General features: G+C 39.2%; 1 protein-coding gene across 6 annotated transcripts in view; it reads right to left on the reverse strand.

The window, feature by feature from the left end:
- The window catches only part of htt (huntingtin), a 112,950-nt gene that overhangs the window by 53,091 nt on the left and 37,423 nt on the right, over positions 1 to 22,436 (reverse strand). The gene's annotated exons all lie outside the window — the stretch shown is intronic.

Below are 22,436 nucleotides of genomic sequence, written 5' to 3' on the forward strand. Positions count from 1 at the left end.
GCTGAAGTTTCATCCAAATCAGTCAATGTTTGCTGACGTTATAACACACTTCCTGTTTCCCTTTTCTCGCCATAAATTCGTTGCTTCGCCACGGCCAAACCATTTGAGATATCAAAAATCCGCTCGCAATTTAGCATCCTGGATATGTTCTCTTCATGCTGACCGAGTTTGGCAATGATCGAAACAATGGCCTCGGAGGAGTATATTAAATTCCAGAGCATGCGTTTTCCGAACAACCCATAATAGCTCACTTCCTGTAGGGCTGACGCATAACTTAGAGCATGAAAGTTGTTCGGCCTGATGAGGTCTATATGTGTACCGAGTTTCATACATGTACGTGCAAGTGTGTTTGATATATGGACCAAGTTTTCAGACCCCACTTTAGGGGGCGCTGTCGAGCCCCCCTGCCACGCCCGGGTACCAGCTTCAGCCCGGCTCTGATGGCCGCGCATTCCGACGCCTGTGCGAAGTTTCAAGAGTTTTCGAGCATGTTAAGTGCCCCAAAAGTACCCGAGAAGTCGAAAAAAAAAATAAAAAAAAAAAAAAAAAAAAAAACAAAGAATAATCCTTAGGGGAACAATAGGGCTCTGCGCCCTTTCAGGGCTTGGGCCCTAATAATCCTAAGGAAAACAATAGGGCTCTGCGCCCTTTCAGGCTTGAGCCCTAATTAAAGCTGCGAGCAGCGATGACGGGCCCAAGCCGGTGGCACCGCCACGCCGGTGGCATCAGCTTAACTGTGCACGGCAGGCAATATGCATTTAAACAGGAGAATATTTTAGAATCGCTCGAATATGCCACATTTTCCGCAGCAACTGGTGCCACTATCACCACAAGCCACACCCATGATGTAATTTAAATCTAGATTAATTTTAATGTCATAGGATAAAATAAATAAAAGTTATATTTTCCTGCTCAAAATGTTGTAAGTCCAGAAGGCCAGTATTTAATTCAAGGTGTTTGTAGTTCTTTTTTACTTATTCACACTAAAGTGATAGTTTTTTGTGATAGTCTATGATACGAAAGGGGTAAATTATCATTCCGAGAGAGAAAGGCACACACACAAACTCACAGGGTGAGAGAGACACCCCCCCCCACACACACACACACACACACCACACACACACGTGCGCGCACACACTCAAACACACACACACCCAGGGTGAGCCTGAGAGTGAGGGGGGAGGGGAAGGACTGAGAGAGAGGCACTCTGCACATTAAACAAGGTTCACAAGATTTTAACAACAAAAAGAAATAAAATCTAAATGGTGGGAGAAAGTTTTTTTATATCACTCTCTGAAAAAAATATGTTGAATATATTTGAAATCAATATGTGTGGTCCAATATAAAAAATAAATAGAGAAAGTCACACACACACACACACACACACACACACACACACACACACACACACACACACACACACACACACACAATGATAGAGGGAGAGTGAGGGGGGAGGGGAAGGACTGAGAGAAAGGCACACACACATACTCACAGGGTGAGAGAGAGACCCCCCCCCCTCCACACACACACACACACACACACACACACACACACACACACACACACAGAGAGAGAGAGTGATAAAGAGGGGGAAGGGGAAAGACAGGCAGAGGGCATTCCATAGATTTAATGGTTTTTATACTGTACAAACTTTAAATTCTATCCCCCTACACTACCCCTAAGCCTACATATCACACACACACACACACACACACACACACACACACACACACACACACACACACACACACACACACACACACACACACACACACACACACTACCCCTAAACCTACCATCACAGAAAACATTCTGAATTTTTACATTTTTATTAAAACATTGTTTAGTATGCTGTTAAAGCTATTTTGATTTACGGGGACACATGAAATGTCTTCATAAACCATGATTATGTTGTAATAAACACCCCTCCAACACACCCATTTCTGAGGCTTTGCCCATTTCCACTGACTGACATCTCTGATGTGTGTGTTGAGTTTCAAGCAATTTCAAGCATGCTAAGAGCCTCAAAAACAGCCAAAAGATGATTAAACTTTGACACACTGCCATGGCAACAGTATGTAAAATATCAGGAATCCATTCGTAAGTCTACATCTGCCATGTTTTGTCATTATACTGAAGAAGTTTGAAGTAAATTGGGTGAAAACAAGACAGTGATTTAGCATTTTTGAAAGTGACACACTTCCTGCTGCCAGTTGGTGGACACACAAACACACACACACACACACACACACACACACACACACACACACACACACACACACACACACACACACACACACACACACACACACACACACACACACACACACACACACACACACACACACACACACACACACACACACACTGCCCCTGCCCCTAAACCTACAAAAAAAACTTGTTCTGTGTGATTTATAAGCATTTTGAAAAGTGAGGACATGGGGAACGTCCTCATATTTCACCCTCTTTTTGTAATACCTGTCATACCCATGTCATTATACACATTTGTGTCCTGATATTTCACAAAAACATGCCCACACACACACACACACACACACACAGACACACAGACACACAAACCCCTTAAAGCTATTTCATTTATGGGACACAGGAAATATTCTCATAAACCATGTTTTCATTGTAATTTGTAGTATATTTTTAAAGCTACTTAATAATACATTTTAATAATACATTATTTAGTATGTTTTTAAAGATATTTTTATTATGTGGACACATGAAATGTCCTCATCAACCACTACGTTGTAATAACAGTGTAATACCCATGTCATTATACAAATTTGTGTCCCTAATAAATCACATAAACAAGCGCACACACACACACACACACACACACACACACACACACACACACACACACACACACACACACACACACACACACACACACACACACACACACACACACACACACACACACACACACACACACACACACACACACACACACACACACACACACGGAGAGAGAGAGAGTTTAAAAAAATACAACACTGCTACCTTTTAGTGAGGGGAGGGCAGACAGAGAATAAATATTCAGAAGAAATATATTAAATAAAATAAATATATTGATCTGAAAAATAGTATGATTATTTTAAAGCTATTTGGTTACATTTGAATAAAACATTGTTTTAGTATGTTTTTAAACACACACACATACACGTTGTAATACCAGTGTAATACCCATGTCATTATACAAATTTGTGTCCTCATAAATCACAAACAAGAGAGAGAGAGAGAGAGAGAGAGAGAGAGAGAGAGAAACAAGTTTTTTTTTTATCCTGCTTCAAAACTAATACAATGCTGCCATCTTGTGTTCATTGAGGGGAGAGCAGCAGACACAAAGAATTTCTGTTCCCCTTTTTTGTCCTTATTTAATCCCTTGCCATGGAAACACCGTTTGAGATATCCAATATCCGTTCACATTTTAGCATCTTCAGTATCTTTGTTTCATGTTGACCGAGTTTGGTGGAGATTGAATAAATCGCCTACGAGGAGAACGTAAAAACTCAGACCCCGATTTAACCAAAAATTCACCTTCAAACCAAAATATCTGACTTCCTGTTGGTCGGAGCTAATGACTGTAAATTAGAAAGTTGTCCGGCTCGAAGAGAACAATATATGTACCGAGTTTGGTGACTGAAGATAAAACTAACCCCCCCACTTTTGTCAAAAGGTGGCGCTATAGAGCCCCTCATCCCCACCCGTTTCTGAGGCTTTGCCCATGTGTACTGACTAACATCTCTGATGTGTGTGTTAAGTTTCATGCAATTTCAAGCATGCTAAGAGTCTCAAAAACAGCCAAAGACATTATTAAACTTTGACACGTTGCCATGGCAACAGTATTGGAAATTTCAGAAATCCATTCATATGTCTATATCTGCCATGTTTTCACATTATACTGATGAAGTTTGAAGTCAATCGGGTCAAAATAAGACAGTGATTTAAAGCATTTTTAAAAAAAAGTGACACACTTCCTGCTGCCAGTTGGTGGCGCTATAACTTTGACTCACAAACGTCATATCCTTGCGATCGGCTTCCTACAACAAACACACAGCTGAAGTTTCATCCAAATCAGTCAATGTTTGCACAAGTTATAACACACTTCCTGTTTCCCTTTTCTCGCCATAAATTCGTTGCTTCGCCACGGCCAAACCGATTGAGATATCAAAAATCCGCTCGCAATTTAGCATCCTGAATATCTTGTCTTAATGCTGACCGAGTTTGGTGCCGATCGAAACAATGGCCTCGGAGGAGTATATTAAATTCCAGAGCATGCGTTTTCCGAACAACCCATAATAGCTCACTTCCTGTTGGGCTGACGCATAACTTAGAGCACGAAAGTTGTTCAGCCTGATGAGATCTATATGTGTACCGAGTTTCATACATGTACGTGCAAGTGTGTTTGATATATGGACCAATTTTTTTGTAGGGGGCGCTGTTGAGCTCCCCTACCACGCCCGGGTATCAGCTTCAGCCCGGCTCTGATGGCCGCAGATTCCGATGTATCTGCAAAGTTTCAAGAGTTTTCGAGCATGGTAAGGGCCCCAAAAGTGCCCGAATAGTCGATAAGAAAAATAATAATAATTAAAGCTGCGAGCAGCGATGACGGGCCCAAGCCGGTGGCACCGCCACGCCGGTGGCATCAGCTTAACTGTGCACGGCAGGCAATATGCATTTAAACAGGAGAATATTTTAGAATCGCTCGAATATGCCACATTTACCGCAGCAACTGGTGCCACTATCACCACAAGCCACACCCATGATGTAATTTAAATCTAGATTAATTTTAATGTCATAGGATAAAATAAATAAAAGTTATATTTTCCTGCTCAAAATTTTGTAAGTCCAGAAGGCCAGTATTTAATTAAAGGTGTTTGTAGTTCTTTTTTACTTATTCACACTAAAGTGATAGTTTTTTGTGATAGTCTATGATACGAAAGGGGTAAATTATCATTCCGAGAGAGAAAGGCACACACACAAACTCACAGGGTGAGAGAGAGACCCCCCCCCCCACACACACACACACACACACACACACACCACACACGTGCGCGCACACACTCAAACACACACACACCCAGGGTGAGCCTGAGAGTAAGGGGGGAGGGGAAGGACTGAGAGAGAGGCACTCTGCACATTGAACAAGGTTCACAAGATTTTAACAACAAAAAGAAATAAAATCTAAATGGTGGGAGAAAGTTTTTTTTATTTCACTCTCTGAAAAAAATATGTTGAATATATTTGAAATCAATATGTGTGGTCCAATATAAAAAATAAATAGAGAAAGTCACACACACACACACACACACACACACACACACACACACACACACACACACACACACACACACACACACACACACACACACACACACACACACACACAATGATAGAGGGAGAGTGAGGGGGGAGGGGAAGGACTGAGAGAAAGACACACACACACATACTCACAGGGTGAGAGAGAGACCCCCCCCCCCTCCACACACACACACACACACACACACACACACACACACACACACACACACACACACACACACACACACACACACACAGAGAGTGATAGAGAGGGGGAAGGGGAAAGACAGGCAGAGGGCATTCCATAGACTGAATGGTTTTTATACTGTACAAACTGTAAATTCTATCCCCCTACACTACCCCTAAGCCTACATATCGCACACACACACACACACACACACACACACACACACACACACACACACACACACACACACACACACACACACACACATACACACACACAACCCCTAAACCTACCATCACAGAAAACATTCTGCATTTTTACATTTTTATTAAAACATTGTTTAGTATGCTTTTAAAGCTATTTTGATTTACGGGGACACATGAAATGTCTTCATAAACCATGATTATGTTGTAATAAACACCCCTCCAACACACCCATTTCTGAGGCTTTGCCCATTTCCACTGACTGACATCTCTGATGTGTGTGTTGAGTTTCAAGCAATTTCAAGCATGCTATGAGCCTCAAAAACAGCCAAAAGATGATTAAACTTTGACACACTGCCATGGCAACAGTATGTAAAATATCAGGAATCCATTCGTATGTCTACATCTGCCATGTTTTGTCATTATACTGATGAAGTTTGAAGTAAATCGGGTGAAAACAAGACAGTGATTTAGCATTTTTGAAAGTGACACACTTCCTGCTGCCAGTTGGTGGACACACAAACATACACACACACACACACACACACACACACACACGCGTTTGTTTTTGTGAAATGTGAGGACATTCCATAGGCGTAATGGTTTTTATACCGTACAAACCGTATTTTCTATCCCCTTACACTGCCCCTGCCCCTAAACCTACCCATCACACACACACACACACACACACACAAACACACACACACACACACACACACACACACACAGAGAGAAAGAGAGTTTCAAAAATAACCCGTTCAACCCTCCCGTTTTTTCCAGGTTTCTCACATATTTTAGCTCTTTTCCCGCTGTCTTCCCGTTTTAGTATTTTCCCGTAAAATATCCCGTATTTTTACGTTCTGATTGTGTTAACTCAGAACACGCAACTATCTGGTTTAGTGCCAGAAGACGCGAATGAGAAGTCGCGCGCACTGTGAGAAAATTTTCTGTGCACTCATCCGAGAGCGCGCACACGTCTCTCAGCGCGCAAATATTGAGTTCTCTTTCAAGTCTTGCTCTTGAACGGACAAACTCACGCAAAAAGTATGTCAACATATTGATGAGTATTCTAGCAGACATCTGTATATGGCTTAAGTAAGCTTTATACAGTCCAGAAAAGATGACGCATATCCGAGGTCTTAAAGGGGCAGTAGCCTTTACTGCTGTCTGTTTAATGTCAAACAAAAGACAAGGGCATCACTCACTGCTCTTGATTGAATAACTTTTGTAAGTTTAATGGGATTAATCTTTAATTTATACAGTCATATATGCAATGTTATTTTACATTTGATCAATTTCTGTACCTGAAAACTAATGTTAGACGTACCTGAAAAACCTGAAAAGCATAGTTTATTTTATTAGTATCTTTGCTCGATAGTATTTATTTTTACTCTATGAAATTTACTCTTTATTTACTTTAGTATTTACTCTATGAAACATTAATGACGTTACATTACAGTATAACTGAAAGCTCCCAATTTCAACATTTATTAGGCTTTAAAAAACAACTTTTAATTTAAGTGAACTTAAAAAAATCTTTACATAAACCCAAAATAATAAATGTTATATTTACCCATGGCCTTCCCTGTTATACAGAAATGTAATAGTTATCAAACCTTCCTTAACTGCATAAATAATAAATGAAATATAGATGAATCATCATTAAAGCTACAATTTTCTCTGTTCCCGTTGTTCTTTGATGAACATTAATGACAGGCATCTTCAGTGCTCCTGTCACTTTAAGAACAACCGCGGATCTCACGCGCGGTCCCGCGCATCTCATTTCCTCACAACTCTTTAAAGTTCATTTAAGACGTTATTTAACTAATTTAAGACTCTAATATGAGAATAATATAAATCCTCTGTGTTATTGTTTATTCAAGAGCAAAAGAGAACTCGATGTGAGCAGGAAACTGACGCGAGTCTATCTATGCGTCGAGTGTGTGTGTGTGTGTGTGTGTGTGTGTGTGTGTGTGTGTGTGTCAGTGTCCCTTGATTAGCTGACATGAGACGCATCCACACAGATAGGACACTGACAGACACACACACACACACACACACACACACACACACACACACACACACACACACACACACACACACACACACACACACACAGCATACCGCAGCATAGCCATACAGTTTAAGTTCACCCACACTTTATATTAATAAAAAGGTTTACAGTGCAAATACTGTTGTTGCATATACTGTGCATAAAATTTGAAAACATTTGCAAAAAACACCACTGTATCATTAAATTTTTTTTTTAAACCTTTAAGTAACCATTTTTTAAACATCTATAAACATTACATTTACATAGATAGACGGACCAGATATTCCTAACACTTTGGGAATACTTAAGGGTTACTAGTTGTTTTGTAAACTGTCTATAAACATTATCTGGATGGTTATTGTAAAGTTGCAACCGATGACTATAATACCTTGTTAAATAGTTAATAAACAGTACCAGTAAAACATGTAAACAGTAACTTACCAGTCAAACATGTGGGTTGTCCTGATACTGTACTTCAAAATGTAATAGTGTAAAAATTGCATAGCATAAATAATAGTTAGTATAGCATGCTATGCCACTTTCATCAAAACATATTACAAAGCTATAGCAATCTCATGTCATTCCGTCTGTTCGAAAAAAAAGTTGCACTAACTGTTCGTTACAAGCAGCATTTGCCGTCAGGCAGGTAACGATAGCTAACATAAACATATTTTTGCTAGCCTACCTGCTGCAAACTTACACTTTTTTTGTACAAGACAAGTAGAGCTATTTTATCCAGTGTAATTTATCACATACCACTATCTTGTTTTTTCTTATCCTCCTCTTCCTTTCTCTTTTTTCTTTTCTGGCTTCCTGAAGCATAAAATTCCGCTTCAAATCCGAAGATTTTGTATTTTGCCGCAGCAGAGATCGCGTTGTTGGCTGGCTGCTGTCAGCGACTTCTGAGAGGGGCCCCTTAAGGGGGATCCCGATAACAGTGTCATTGCACTTTACTGCATTGACTATCAATGGGGCGCTCACACAGTTTGTCGTTTCATTTTATTCTTAACCTGTCGCTGTCTTGGTGCCCCAGGCCAGCTCGAGGCCCCAAGCAATTGCTTGGTTTGCCTGCCTTGTCGCGACGGGCCTGCGCACACACACACACACACACACACACACACACACACACACACACACACACACACACACACACACACACACACACACACACACACACACACACACACACAGACAGGACACTGACACACACACACACACACACACACACACACACACACACACACACACAGGACATTGGCATACAGCGTGTTCTCTTGTGTCTTGTCGCGCTTGGAAGCATTTACATGAATAGGAGCGTGATCATGTAACGCTAAGCAAAAATGGATATAAAAACGGACGCTGCGTTATTTGCGTTAAATATTTTTAATGCGTTAAGCTTCCGTTTCACGTTGACCGAGTTTGGTGGAGATTGAATAAATCGCCTACGAGGAGAACGTAAAAACTCAGAAACTGAATTATACAAATATTCACGTTCAAACAAACTTTCTGTGAAAAAAGACACTTATAAACAGACACTTGTAGAAAATAATGTGAATTTTTTTTTTTTATATAAATTTGAACTATGTCATTAAATAATGAATTTAAAGACAAATGTGTCAAAAGTGATCTTTGCAAACACAGCACATGACCTTCTGTAAAGCACATGTATAGAAAACACACTCACACTCTGTTTTAAAAAAGAGTTCTGTCTGAATGAGTACATGAAATCACGGCTGTCAGGTGAAAAGAATTGTAACTCAAATGTCCTGTTGGTCGGAGCTAATGACTGTAAATTAGAAAGTTGTCCGGCTCGATGAGGTCAATATATCTACTGAGTTTGGTGATTGTAGATGAAACGAAGCCCTTCACTTTTGTCAAAAGGTGGCGCTAGAGAGCCCCTCATCCCCGCCCGTTTCTGAGGCTTTGCCCATGTGTACTGACTAACATCTCTGATGTGTGTGTTGAGTTTCAAGCAGTTTCAAGCAATTTCAAGCATGCTAAGAGCCTCAGAACAGCCAAAAGATTATTAAACTTTGACACGTTGCCATGGCAACAGTATTTGAAATTTCAGGAATCCATTTCATACGTCTCTATCTGTCATGTTTTCACATTATACTGATGAAGTTTGAAATAAATCGAATGAAAATAAGATGGTGATTCAAAGCATTTTTGAAAGTGACACACTTCCTGCTGCCAGTTGGTGGCGCTATAACTTTGACTCACAAAAGTCATATCCATGTGATCGGCCTCTTACAACGAACACACAGCTGAAGTTTCATCCAAACCAGTCAATGTTTGCACAAGTTAAAACACACTTCCTGTTTCCCTTTTCTCGCCATAAATTCGTTGCATCGCCACGGCCAGACTTTTCGAGATATCAAAAATCTGCTCGCAATTTAGCATCCTGGATATGTTCACTTAATGCTGACCGAGTTTGGCAATGATCGAAACAATGGCCTCGGAGGAGTATATTAAATTCCAGAGCATGCGTTTTCCGAACAACCCATAATAGCTCACTTCCTGTAGGGCTGACGCATAACTTAGAGCACGAAAGTTGTTCGGCCCGATGAGGTCTATATGTGTACCAAGTTTCAAACATGTACGTGCAAGTGTGTTTGATATATGGACCAAGTTTTCAGACCCCACTTTAGGGGGCGCTGTCGAGCCCCCCTGCCACGCCCGGGTACCAGCTTCAGCCCGGCTCTGATGGCCGCGCATTCCGACGCCTGTGCGAAGTTTCAAGAGTTTTCGAGCATGTTAAGTGCCCCAAAAGTACCCGAGAAGTCGAAAAAAAAAAAAAAAAAAAAAAAAAAAACAAAGAACGAGCAGCGATGACGGGCCCAAGCCGGTGGCACCGCCACCCCGGTGGCATCAGCTTAACTGTGCACGGCAGGCAATAGGCATTTAAAATGGGAAAACATAAAAGGACTATGTCAAAGTCATCTGAATTCACCACATTAACTGCAGCAGTTGGTGCTGCTATGACCACAAACCACAACAGCCACATCTATGAGATCAATTAAATTTATATGAATTTCATGTCAGATTATGTCAAAGGTCAAATTGGAATGAGTTCAGAATACCATTCGAATGCTGATGTTGTTTTATTCTAACACTTCTCTTCATGTGTTTTTGAGCTACCTTAGCTACCGTTTGTGCACCAATCTTATGCACCATAAAACATGCTTTCATTTCAATATGGGTGGTCCAATAAATTTCTTTTAATAAAAAATGTATAAATGGAGCCAAATCACAGAAACTGCAAAGATGATTTTAATATCAGTGTCAGGTAAGAGTAAGATGCGTGTCTACATTTTATGGAAGTTTATTATAAATAGCCACTTTTATAAAATCATGTGAAATTTATGTTTTAATACATTTATATTATATCAGTAAATAATTAATTTAAAGACATGTGCATCATACGTGATCTTGGCAAACACATCACATGACGTTTTTATTTCAAGTGATAGTTATTTGTGATAGCCTATATGAAAGGGTTAAATTATGATCAAGAGAGAAAGTCACACACACACACACACACACACACACACACACACACACACACACACACACACACACACACACACACACACACACACACACACACACACACACACACACACACACACACACACACACACAAACACAATGATAGAGTGAGAGTGAGGGGGAGGGTAAGGACTGAGAGAAAGGCACACACACAAACTCACAGGGTGAGAGAGAGACCCCCCCCCCCCACACACACACACACAGATAGAGAGGGGGAAGGGGAAAGACAGGCAGATGGCATTCCATAGACTTAATGGTTTGTATACTGTACATTCTATCCCCCTACACTACCCCTAAGCCTACATATCGCACACACACACACACACATACACACACACACACACACACACACACACACACACACACTACCCCTAAACCTACCATCACAGAAAACATTCTGCATTTTTACATTTTTATTAAAAAATTGTTTAATATGCTGTTAAAGCTATTTTGATTTACGGGGACACATGAAATGTCTTCATAAACCATGATTATGTTGTAATAAACACCCCTCCACCTATATATGTTATATATATATTATGTTATATATACCATGATTATATCCCAAAATAATAAATGTTATATTTACCCATGGCCTTCCCTGTTATACAGAAATGTAATAGTTATCAAACCTTCCTTAACTGCATAAATAATAAATGAAATATAGATGAATCATCATTAAAGCTACAATTTTCTCTATTCCCGTTGTTCTTTGATGAACATTAATGACAGGCATCATCAGTGCTCCTGTCACTTTAAGAACAACCGCGGATCTCACGCGCGGTCCCGCGCATCTCATTTCCTCACAACTCTTTAAAGTTCATTTAAGACGTTATTTAACTAATTTAAGACTCTAATATGAGAATACTCAAAATCCTCTGTGTTATTGTTTGTTCAAGAGCAAAAGAGAACTCGATGTGAGCAGGAAACTGACGCGAGTCTATCTATGCGTCGAGTGTGTGTGTGTGTGTGTGTGTGTGTCAGTGTCCCTTGATTAGCTGACATGAGACGCATCCACACAGATAGGACACTGACAGACACACACACACACACACACACACACACACACACACACACACACACACACACCGCAGCATAGCCATACAGTTTAAGTTCACCCACACTATATATTAATAAAAAGGTTTACAGTGCAAATACTGTTGTTGCAAATACTGTGCATACAATTTGAAAACATTTGCAAAAAACACCACTGTATCATTACATTTTTTTTTAAAACCTTTAAGTAACCATTTTTTAAACATCTATAAACATTACATTTACATAGATAGACGGACCAGATATTCCTAACACTTTGGGAATACTTTAGGGTTACTAGTTGTTTTGTAAACTGTCTATAAACATTATCTGGATGGTTATTGTAAAGTTGCAACCGATGACTATAATACCTTGTTAAATAGTTTAATAAACAGTACCAGTAAAACGTGGGCAGTACCAGTAAAACATGTAAACAGTACCAGTCAAACATGTGGGTTGTCCTGATACTGTACTTCAAAATGTAATAGTGTAAAAATTGCCACAGAATAAAGTAATTGTTCAAGATCTATTGGTAACTCATAAAAATAATGTCATATTTGCATAAACTGTCACTACCGTATATCCCGACACTAGCACATTAAGATAAGCTATGAAAAAAATCATGTTCCTCTGCCTCTTTCTGGTTAAATAATGTTTATAATAATTGTTAATATAGCATGCTATATTAACTATTCCAGGTTATTTATGCATAGCATAAATAATAGTTAGTATAGCATGCTATGCCACTTTCATCAAAACATATTACAAAGCTATAGCAATCTCATGTCATTCCGTCTGTTCGAAAAAAAAGTTGCACTAACTGTTCGTTACAAGCAGCATTTGCCGTCAGGCAGGTAACGATAGCTAACATAAACATATTTTTGCTAGCCTACCTGCTGCAAACTTACACTTTTTTGTACAAGACAAGTAGAGCTATTTTATCCAGTGTAATTTATCACATACCACTATCTTGTTTTTTCTTATCCTCCTCTTCCTTTCTCTTTTTTCTTTTCTGGCTTCCTGAAGCATAAAATTCCGCTTCAAATCCGAAGATTTTGTATTTTGCCGCAGCAGAGATCGCGTTGTTGGCTGGCTGCTGTCAGCGACTTCTGAGAGGGGCCCCTTAAGGGGGATCCCGATAACAGTGTCATTGCACTTTACTGCATTGACTATCAATGGGGCGCTCACACAGTTTGTCGTTTCATTTTATTCTTAACCTGTCGCTGTCTTGGTGCCCCAGGCCAGCTCGAGGCCCCAAGCAATTGCTTGGTTTGCCTGCCTTGTCGCGACGGGCCTACACACACACACACACACACACACACACACACACACACACACACACACACACACACACACACACACACACACACACACACACACACACACACACACACACACACACACACACACACACACACACACACACACACACACACACACACACACACACACACACACACACACACACACACACACACACACACACACACACACACACACACACACACAGACAGGACACTGACACACACACACACACACACACACACACACAGGACATTGGCATACAGCGTGTTCTCTTGTGTCTTGTCGCGCTTGGAAGCATTTACATGAATAGGAGCGTGATCATGTAACGCTAAGCAAAAATGGATATAAAAACGGACGCTGAGTTATTTGCGTTAAATATTTTTAATGCGTTAAGCTTCCGTTTCACGTTGACCGAGTTTGGTGGAGATTGAATAAATCGCCTACGAGGAGAACGTAAAAACTCAGAAACTGAATTATACAAATATTCACGTTCAAACAAACTTTCTGTGAAAAAAGACACTTATAAACAGACACTTGTAGAAAATAATGTGAATTTTTTTTTTTATATAAATTTGAACTATGTCAGTAAATAATGAATTTAAAGACAAATGTGTCAAAAGTGATCTTTGCAAACACAGCACATGACCTTCTGTAAAGCACATGTATAGAAAACACACTCACACTCTGTTTTAAAAAAGAGTTCTGTCTGAATGAGTACATGAAATCACGGCTGTCAGGTGAAAAGAATTGTAACTCAAATGTCATTTAGAAAATTAGTCCTGTAGTGATATAGTGTCATAGTTCATGTCCACATTAACCACTACGTTGTAATATCAGTGTAATACCCATGTCATCATACACATTTGTGTCCTCATGAATCACATTAACAAGCACACATACAGAGAAAGGGAGTTTCAAAAATAATACAACACTGCCACCTTGTGGTGATAGAGGGGAGGGCACACAAACATCCAAAAACATTATTAAACTTTGACATGTTGCCATGGCAACATTTTTTGAAATATTAGGAATCCATTCATATGTCTCTATCTGTCATGTTTTCACATTATACTGATGAAGTTTGAAGTCAATCAGGTGAAAATAAGATGGGGATTCAAAGCATTTTTGAAAGTGACACACTTCCTGCTGCCAGTTGGTGGCGCTTTAACTTTGACTCACAAAAGTCATATCCATGTGATCGGCCTCTTACAACGAACACACAGCTGAAGTTTCATCCAAATCATTCAATGTTTGCACAAGTTATTACACACTTCCTGTTTCCCTTTTCTCGCCATAAATTCGTTGCTTCGCCACGGCCAAACCGTTTGAGTTATCAAAAATCCGCTCGCAATTTAGCATCCTCTGTGTCTTGACTTCATGCTGACCGAGTTTGGCACTGATTGAAACAATGGCCTCGGAGGAGTATATTAAATTCCAGAGCATGTGTTTTCAGAACAACCCATATTAGCTCACTTCCTGTTGGGCTGACACGTAACTTAGAGCACGAAAGTTGTTTGGCCCAATGAGGTCTATATGTGTACCGAGTTTCTTACATGTACGTGCAAGTGTGTTTGATATATAGACCAAGTTTTCAGACCCCACTTTAGGGGGCGCTGTCGAGTCCCCCTGCCACGCCCGGGTACCAGCTTCAGCCCGGCTCTGATGGCCGCGCATTCCGATGTGTGTGCTAAGTTTCAAGAGTTTTTGAGCATGGTAAGAGCCCCAAAAGTGCCCGAGAAGTCGATAAAATAATAATAATAATAATAATTAAAGCTGCGAGCAGCGATGACGGGCCCAAGCCGGTGGCACCGCCACGCCGGTGGCATCAGCTTAACTGTGCACGGCAGGCAATATGCATTTAAACAGGAGAATATTTTAGAATCGCTCGAATGTGCCAAATTTACCGCAGCAACTGGTGCCACTATCACCACAAGCCACACCCATGATGTAATTTAAATTTAGATTAATTTTAATATCATAGGATAAAATAGATAAAAGTTATATTTTCCTGCTCAAAATTTTGTAAGTCCAGAAGGCCAGTATTTAATTCAAGGTGTTTGTAGTTCTTTTTTACTTATTCACACTAAAGTAGGGATGAAACGGTATGGAAATTTAACATCACGATTATAGTGACCCAAATTATCACGGTTATCAATATTATCACGGTTTTGTTCAAACAAGATGAAAGTGTTCAAAAAGAACAGATGCACACACTTAAAACATTTCAACAAGTTTTATATTTGAAATTAAACAAACAACAAATAACTAAAGCAGCTCTAAGCACTTTTTTAAGCTAGATTCTGTGGAATTTCTTTACTTAATGGCCGTCGTCAATAGCAACGCATAACGCATAAATAATAATAATTTGTCGTAAATATAATCTCTAATATTATCTCTGTAAATATATTCTCAAGAAATATTCTCATCAGTGTTCAGCTATGATGCATTTAAATCTAGCATATTTTGTGTTAGAGCCCAAACAGTATCCTAGAGAAATAATGCATATCCATATTTCCATATGATTTGACAGTTTATTTTATTAAATATCAAAATGTGTGCATCATACCTGACACCTAGATGATCACTTTACAGTCAGTTTTATGACTGTCATTCTCTTTAAATGCTAGTGAAGTTTGGTAACGTTATACACGTTTCAATGTTGTATGTAACTTTGCAGACGGTCCCTAACTTCGCCAGCGTTATGCCAGTCATATCAGATGCGCTGTGGTTCTGCTGTGTTTTTTTAAACCATTTTACCTAAATCACCAAAATAATAAATGTTATATTTACCCATGGCCTTCCCTGTTATACAGAAATGTAATAGTTATCAAACCTTCCTTAACTGCATAAATAATAAATGAAATATAGATGAATCATCATTAAAGCTACAATTTTCTCTGTTGCCGTTGTTCTTTGATGAACATTAATGACAGGCATCATCAGTGCTCCTGTCACTTTAAGAACAACCGCGGATCTCACGCGCGGTCCCGCGCATCTCATTTCCTCACAACTCTTTAAGTTCATTTAAGACGTTATTTAACTAATTTAAGACTCGAATATGAGAATACTCACAATCCTCTGTGTTATGGTTTGTTCAAGAGCAAAAGAGAACTCGATGTGAGCAGGAAACTGACGCGAGTCTATCTATGCGTCGAGTGTGTGTGTGTGTGTGTGTGTGTGTCAGTGTCCCTTGATTAGCTGACATGAGACGCATCCACACAGATAGGACACTGACACACACACACACACACACACACACACACACACACACACACACACACACACACACACACACACACACACACACACACACACACACACACACACACACAGCATACCGCAGCATAGCCATACAGTTTAAGTTCACCCACACTTTATATTAATAAAAAGGTTTACAGTGCAAATACTGTTGTTGCATATACTGTGCATAAAATTTGAAAACATTTGCAAAAAACACCACTGTATCATTAATTTTTTTTTTAAACCTTTAAGTAACCATTTTTTAAACATCTATAAACATTACTTTTACATAGATAGACGGACCAGATATTCCTAACACTTTGGGAATACTTAAGGGTTACTAGTTGTTTTGTAAACTGTCTATAAACATTATCTGGATGGTTATTATAAAGTTGCAACCGATGACTATAATACCTTGTTAAATAGTTAATAAACAGTACCAGTAAAACGTGGGCAGTACCAGTAAAACATGTAAACAGTACCAGTCAAACATGTGGGTTGTCCTGATACTGTACTTCAAAATGTAATAGTGTAAAAATTGCCACAGAATAAAGTAATTGTTCAAGATCTATTGGTAACTCATAAAAATAATGTCATATTTGCATAAACTGTCACTACCGTATATATCCCGACACTAGCACGTTAAGATAAGCTATGAAAAAAATCATGTTCCTCTGCCTCTTTCTGGTTAAATAATGTTTATAATAATTGTTAATATAGCAAGCTATATTAACTATTCCAGGTTATTTATGCATAGCATAAATAATAGTTAGTAGAGCATGCTATGCCACTTTCATCAAAACCTATTACAAAGCTATAGCAATCTCATGTCATTCCGTCTGTTCGAAAAAAAAGTTGCACTAACTGTTCGTTACAAGCAGCATTTGCCGTCAGGCAGGTAACGATAGCTAACATAAACATATTTTTGCTAGCCTACCTGCTGCAAACTTACACTTTTTTTGTACAAGACAAGTAGAGCTATTTTATCCAGTGTAATTTATCACATACCACTATCTTGTTTTTTCTTATCCTCCTCTTCCTTTCTGTTTTTTCTTTTCTGGCTTCCTGAAGCATAAAATTCCGCTTAAAATCCGAAGATTTTGTATTTTGCCGCAGCAGAGATCGCGTGGTTGGCTGGCTGCTGTCAGCGACTTCTGAGAGGGGCCCCTTAAGGGGGATCCCGATAACAGTGTCATTGCACTTTACTGCATTGACTATCAATGGGGCGCTCACACAGTTTGTCGTTTCATTTTATTCTTAACCTGTCGCTGTCTTGGGGCCCCAGGCCAGCTCGGGGCCCCAAGCAATTGCTTGGTTTGCCTGCCTTGTCGCGACGGGCCTGCACACACACACACACACACACACACACACACACACACACACACACACACACACACACACACACACACACACACACACACACACACACACACACACACACACACACACACACACACACACACACACACACACACACACACACACACAGAAAGAGAGTTTAAAAAATAACACAACACTGCCACCCTTTAGTGAGGGGAGGGCAGACAGAGAATAAATATTCAGAAGAAATATATTAAATAAAATAAATATATTGATCTGAAAAATAGTATGACACACACACACACACACACACACACACACACACACACACACACACACACACACACACACACACACACACACACACACACACACACACAGAAAGAGAGTTTAAAAAATAACACAACACTGCCACCCTTTAGTGAGGGGAGGGCAGACAGAGAATAAATATTCAGAAGAAATATATTAAATAAAATAAATATATTGATCTGAAAAATAGTATGATTATTTTAAAGCTATTTGGTTACATTTTAATAAAACATTGTTTTAGTATGTTTTTAAACACACACACATACACGTTGTAATACCAGTGTAATACCCATGTCATTATACAAATTTGTGTCCTCATAAATCACATAAACGAGAGAGAGAAACAAGTTTTTTTTTTATCCTGCTTCAAAACTAATACAATGCTGCCATCTTGTGTTCATTGAGGGGAGAGCAGCACAGACAGATACAGAATTGATTATTTAAAAAAATATTTAAAATAAATATATATATTCATCTGAAAAATAGTATAGTCATTTTAAATTAATCTAAGTTCAATTACCAAACATACAATCTTAATTTAATTTAAATCAAAATATTATTTTACAAGATATGAGACAATTTCTGTTCCCCTTTTTTTGTCCTTATTTAATCCCTCGCCATGGCAACACCGTTTGAGATATCCAATATTCGTTCGCATTTTAGCATCTTCCGTATCTTTGTTTCATGTTGACCGAGTTTGGTGGAGATTGAATAAATCGCCTACGAGGAGAACGTAAAAACTCAGACCCTGAATTACATAAATATTCACCTTAAAACCAAAATATCTGACTTCCTGTTGGTCGGAGCTAATGACTGTAAATTAGAAAGTTGTCCGGCTCGAAGAGAACAATATATGTACCGAGTTTGGTGACTGAAGATAAAACTAACCCCCCCACTTTTGTCAAAAGGTGGCGCTAGAGAGGCCCTCATCCCCGCCCATTTCTGATGCTTTGCCAATGTGTACTGACTGACATCTCTGATGTGTGTGTTGAGTTTCAAGCAGTTTCAAGCAATTTCAAGCATGCTAAGAGCCTCAAAACAGCCAAAAGATTATTAAACTTTGACACGTTGCCATGGCAACAGTATTTGAAATTTCAGGAATCCATTTCATACGTCTCTATCTGTCATGTTTTCACATTATACTGATGAAGTTTGAAGTAAATGGGGTGAAAATAAGATGGTGATTCAAAGCATTTTTGAAAGTGACACACTTCCTGCTGCCAGTTGGTGGCGCTATAACTTTGACTCACAAAAGTCATATCCATGTGATCGGCCTCTTACAACGAACACACAGCTGAAGTTTCATCCAAATCAGTCAATGTTTGCTGACGTTATAACACACTTCCTGTTTCCCTTTTCTCGCCATAAATTCGTTGCTTCGCCACGGCCAAACCATTTGAGATATCAAAAATCCGCTCGCAATTTAGCATCCTGGATATGTTCACTTCATGCTGACCGAGTTTGGCAATGATCGAAACAATGGCCTCGGAGGAGTATATTAAATTCCAGAGCATGGGTTTTCCGAACAACCCATAATAGCTCACTTCCTGTTGGGCTGACGCATAACTATGAGCACGAAAGTTGTTTGGCCCGATGAGGTCTATATGTGTACCGAGTTTCATACATGTACGTGCAAGTGTGTTTGATACATGGACCAAGTTTCTAAGTGTGTTCTAGGGGGCGCTGTCGAGTCCCCCTGCCACGCCCGGGTACCAGCTTCAGCCCGGCTCTGATGGCCGCGCATTCCGACGCCTGTGCGAAGTTTCAAGAGTTTTCGAGCATGTTAAGTGCCCCAAAAGTACCCGAGAAGTCGAAAAAAAAAATAAAAAAAAAAAAAAAAAAAAAAACAAAGAATAATCTGAGGAAGAACAATAGGGCTCTGCGCCCTTTCAGGGCTTGGGCCCTAATAAGAAACAGAGGAAGAACAATAGGGCTCTGCGCCCTTTGGGCTTGGGCCCTAATAATTAAAGCTGCGAGCAGCGATGACGGGCCCAAGCCGGTGGCACCGCCACGCCGGTGGCATCAGCTTAACTGTGCACGGCAGGCAATATGCATTTAAACAGGAGAATATTTTAGAATCGCTCGAATATGCCACATTTACCGCAGCAACTGGTGCCACTATCACCACAAGCCACACCCATGATGTAATTTAAATCTAGATTAATTTTAATATCATAGGATAAAATAAATAAAAGTTATATTTTCCTGCTCAAAATTTTGTAAGTCCAGAAGGCCAGTATTTAATTCAAGGTGTTTGTAGTTCTTTTTTACTTATTCACACTAAAGTAGGGATGAAACGGTATGGAAATTTAACATCACGATTATAGTGACCCAAATTATCACGGTTATCAATATTATCACGGTTTTGTTCAAACAAGATGAAAGTGTTCAAAAAGAACAGATGCACACACTTAAAACATTTCAACAAGTTTTATATTTGAAATTAAACAAACAACAAATAACTAAAGCAGCTCTATGCACTTTTTAAAGCTAGATTCTGTGGGATTTATTTACTTAATGGCCGTCGTCAATAGCAACGCATAATGCACAAATAATAATAATTTGTCGTAAATATAATCTCTAATATTATCTCTGTAAATATATTCTCAATAAATATTCTCATCAGTGTTCAGCTATGATGCATTTAAATCAAGCATATTTTGTGTTAGAGCCCAAACAGTATCCAAGTGAAATAATGCATATCCATATTTCCATATGATTTGACAGTTTATTTTATTAAATATCAAAATGTGTGCATCATACCTGACACCTAGATGAACACTTTACAGTCAGTTTTATGACTGTCATTCTCTTTAAATGCTAGTGAAGTTTGGTAACGTTATACACGTTTCAATGTTGTATGTAACTTTGCAGACGGTCCCTAACTTCGCCAGCGTTATGCCAGTCATATCAGATGCGCTGTGGTTCTGCTGTTTTTTTAAACCATTTTACCTAAATCACCAAAATAATAAATGTTATATTTACCCATGGCCTTCCCTGTTATACAGAAATGTAATAGTTATCAAACCTTCCTTAACTGCATAAATAATAAATGAAATATAGATGAATCATCATTAAAGCTACAATTTTCTCTGTTCCCGTTGTTCTTTGATGAACATTAATGACAGGCATCATCAGTGCTCCTGTCACTTTAAGAACAGCCGTGGATCTCACGCGCTGTCCCGCGCATCTCATTTCCTCACAACTCTTTAAGTTCATTTAAGACGTTATTTAACTAATTTAAGACTCGAATATGAAAATACTCACAATCCTCTGTGTTATTGTTTGTTCAAGAGCAAAAGAGAACTCGATGTGAGCAGGAAACTGACGCGAGTCTATCTATGCGTCGAGTGTGTGTGTGTGTGTGTGTGTGTGTGTGTGTGTGTGTGTCAGTGTCCCTTGATTAGCTGACATGAGACGCATCCACACAGATAGGACACTGACACACACACACACACACACACACACACACACACACACACACACACACACACACACACACACACACACCGCAGCATAGCCATACAGTTTAAGTTCACCTACACTTTATATTAATAAAAAGGTTTACAGTGCAAATACTGTTGTTGCATATACTGTGCATAAAATTTGAAAACATTTGCAAAAAACACCACTGTATCATTAAATTTTTTTTAAACCTTTAAGTAACCATTTTTTAAACATCTATAAACATTACTTTTACATAGATAGACGGACCAGATATTCCTAACACTTTGGGAATACTTAAGGGTTACTAGTTGTTTTGTAAACTGTCTATAAACATTATCTGGATGGTTATTGTAAAGTTGCAACCGATGACTATAATACCTTGTTAAATAGTTTAATAAACAGTACCAGTAAAACGTGGGCAGTACCAGTAAAACATGTGAACAGTACCAGTCAAACATGTGGG

The sequence above is a fragment of the Gobio gobio genome (assembly GCF_949357685.1).
Source record: "Gobio gobio genome assembly, chromosome: 3".
Lineage (NCBI taxonomy): Eukaryota > Metazoa > Chordata > Actinopteri > Cypriniformes > Gobionidae > Gobio > Gobio gobio.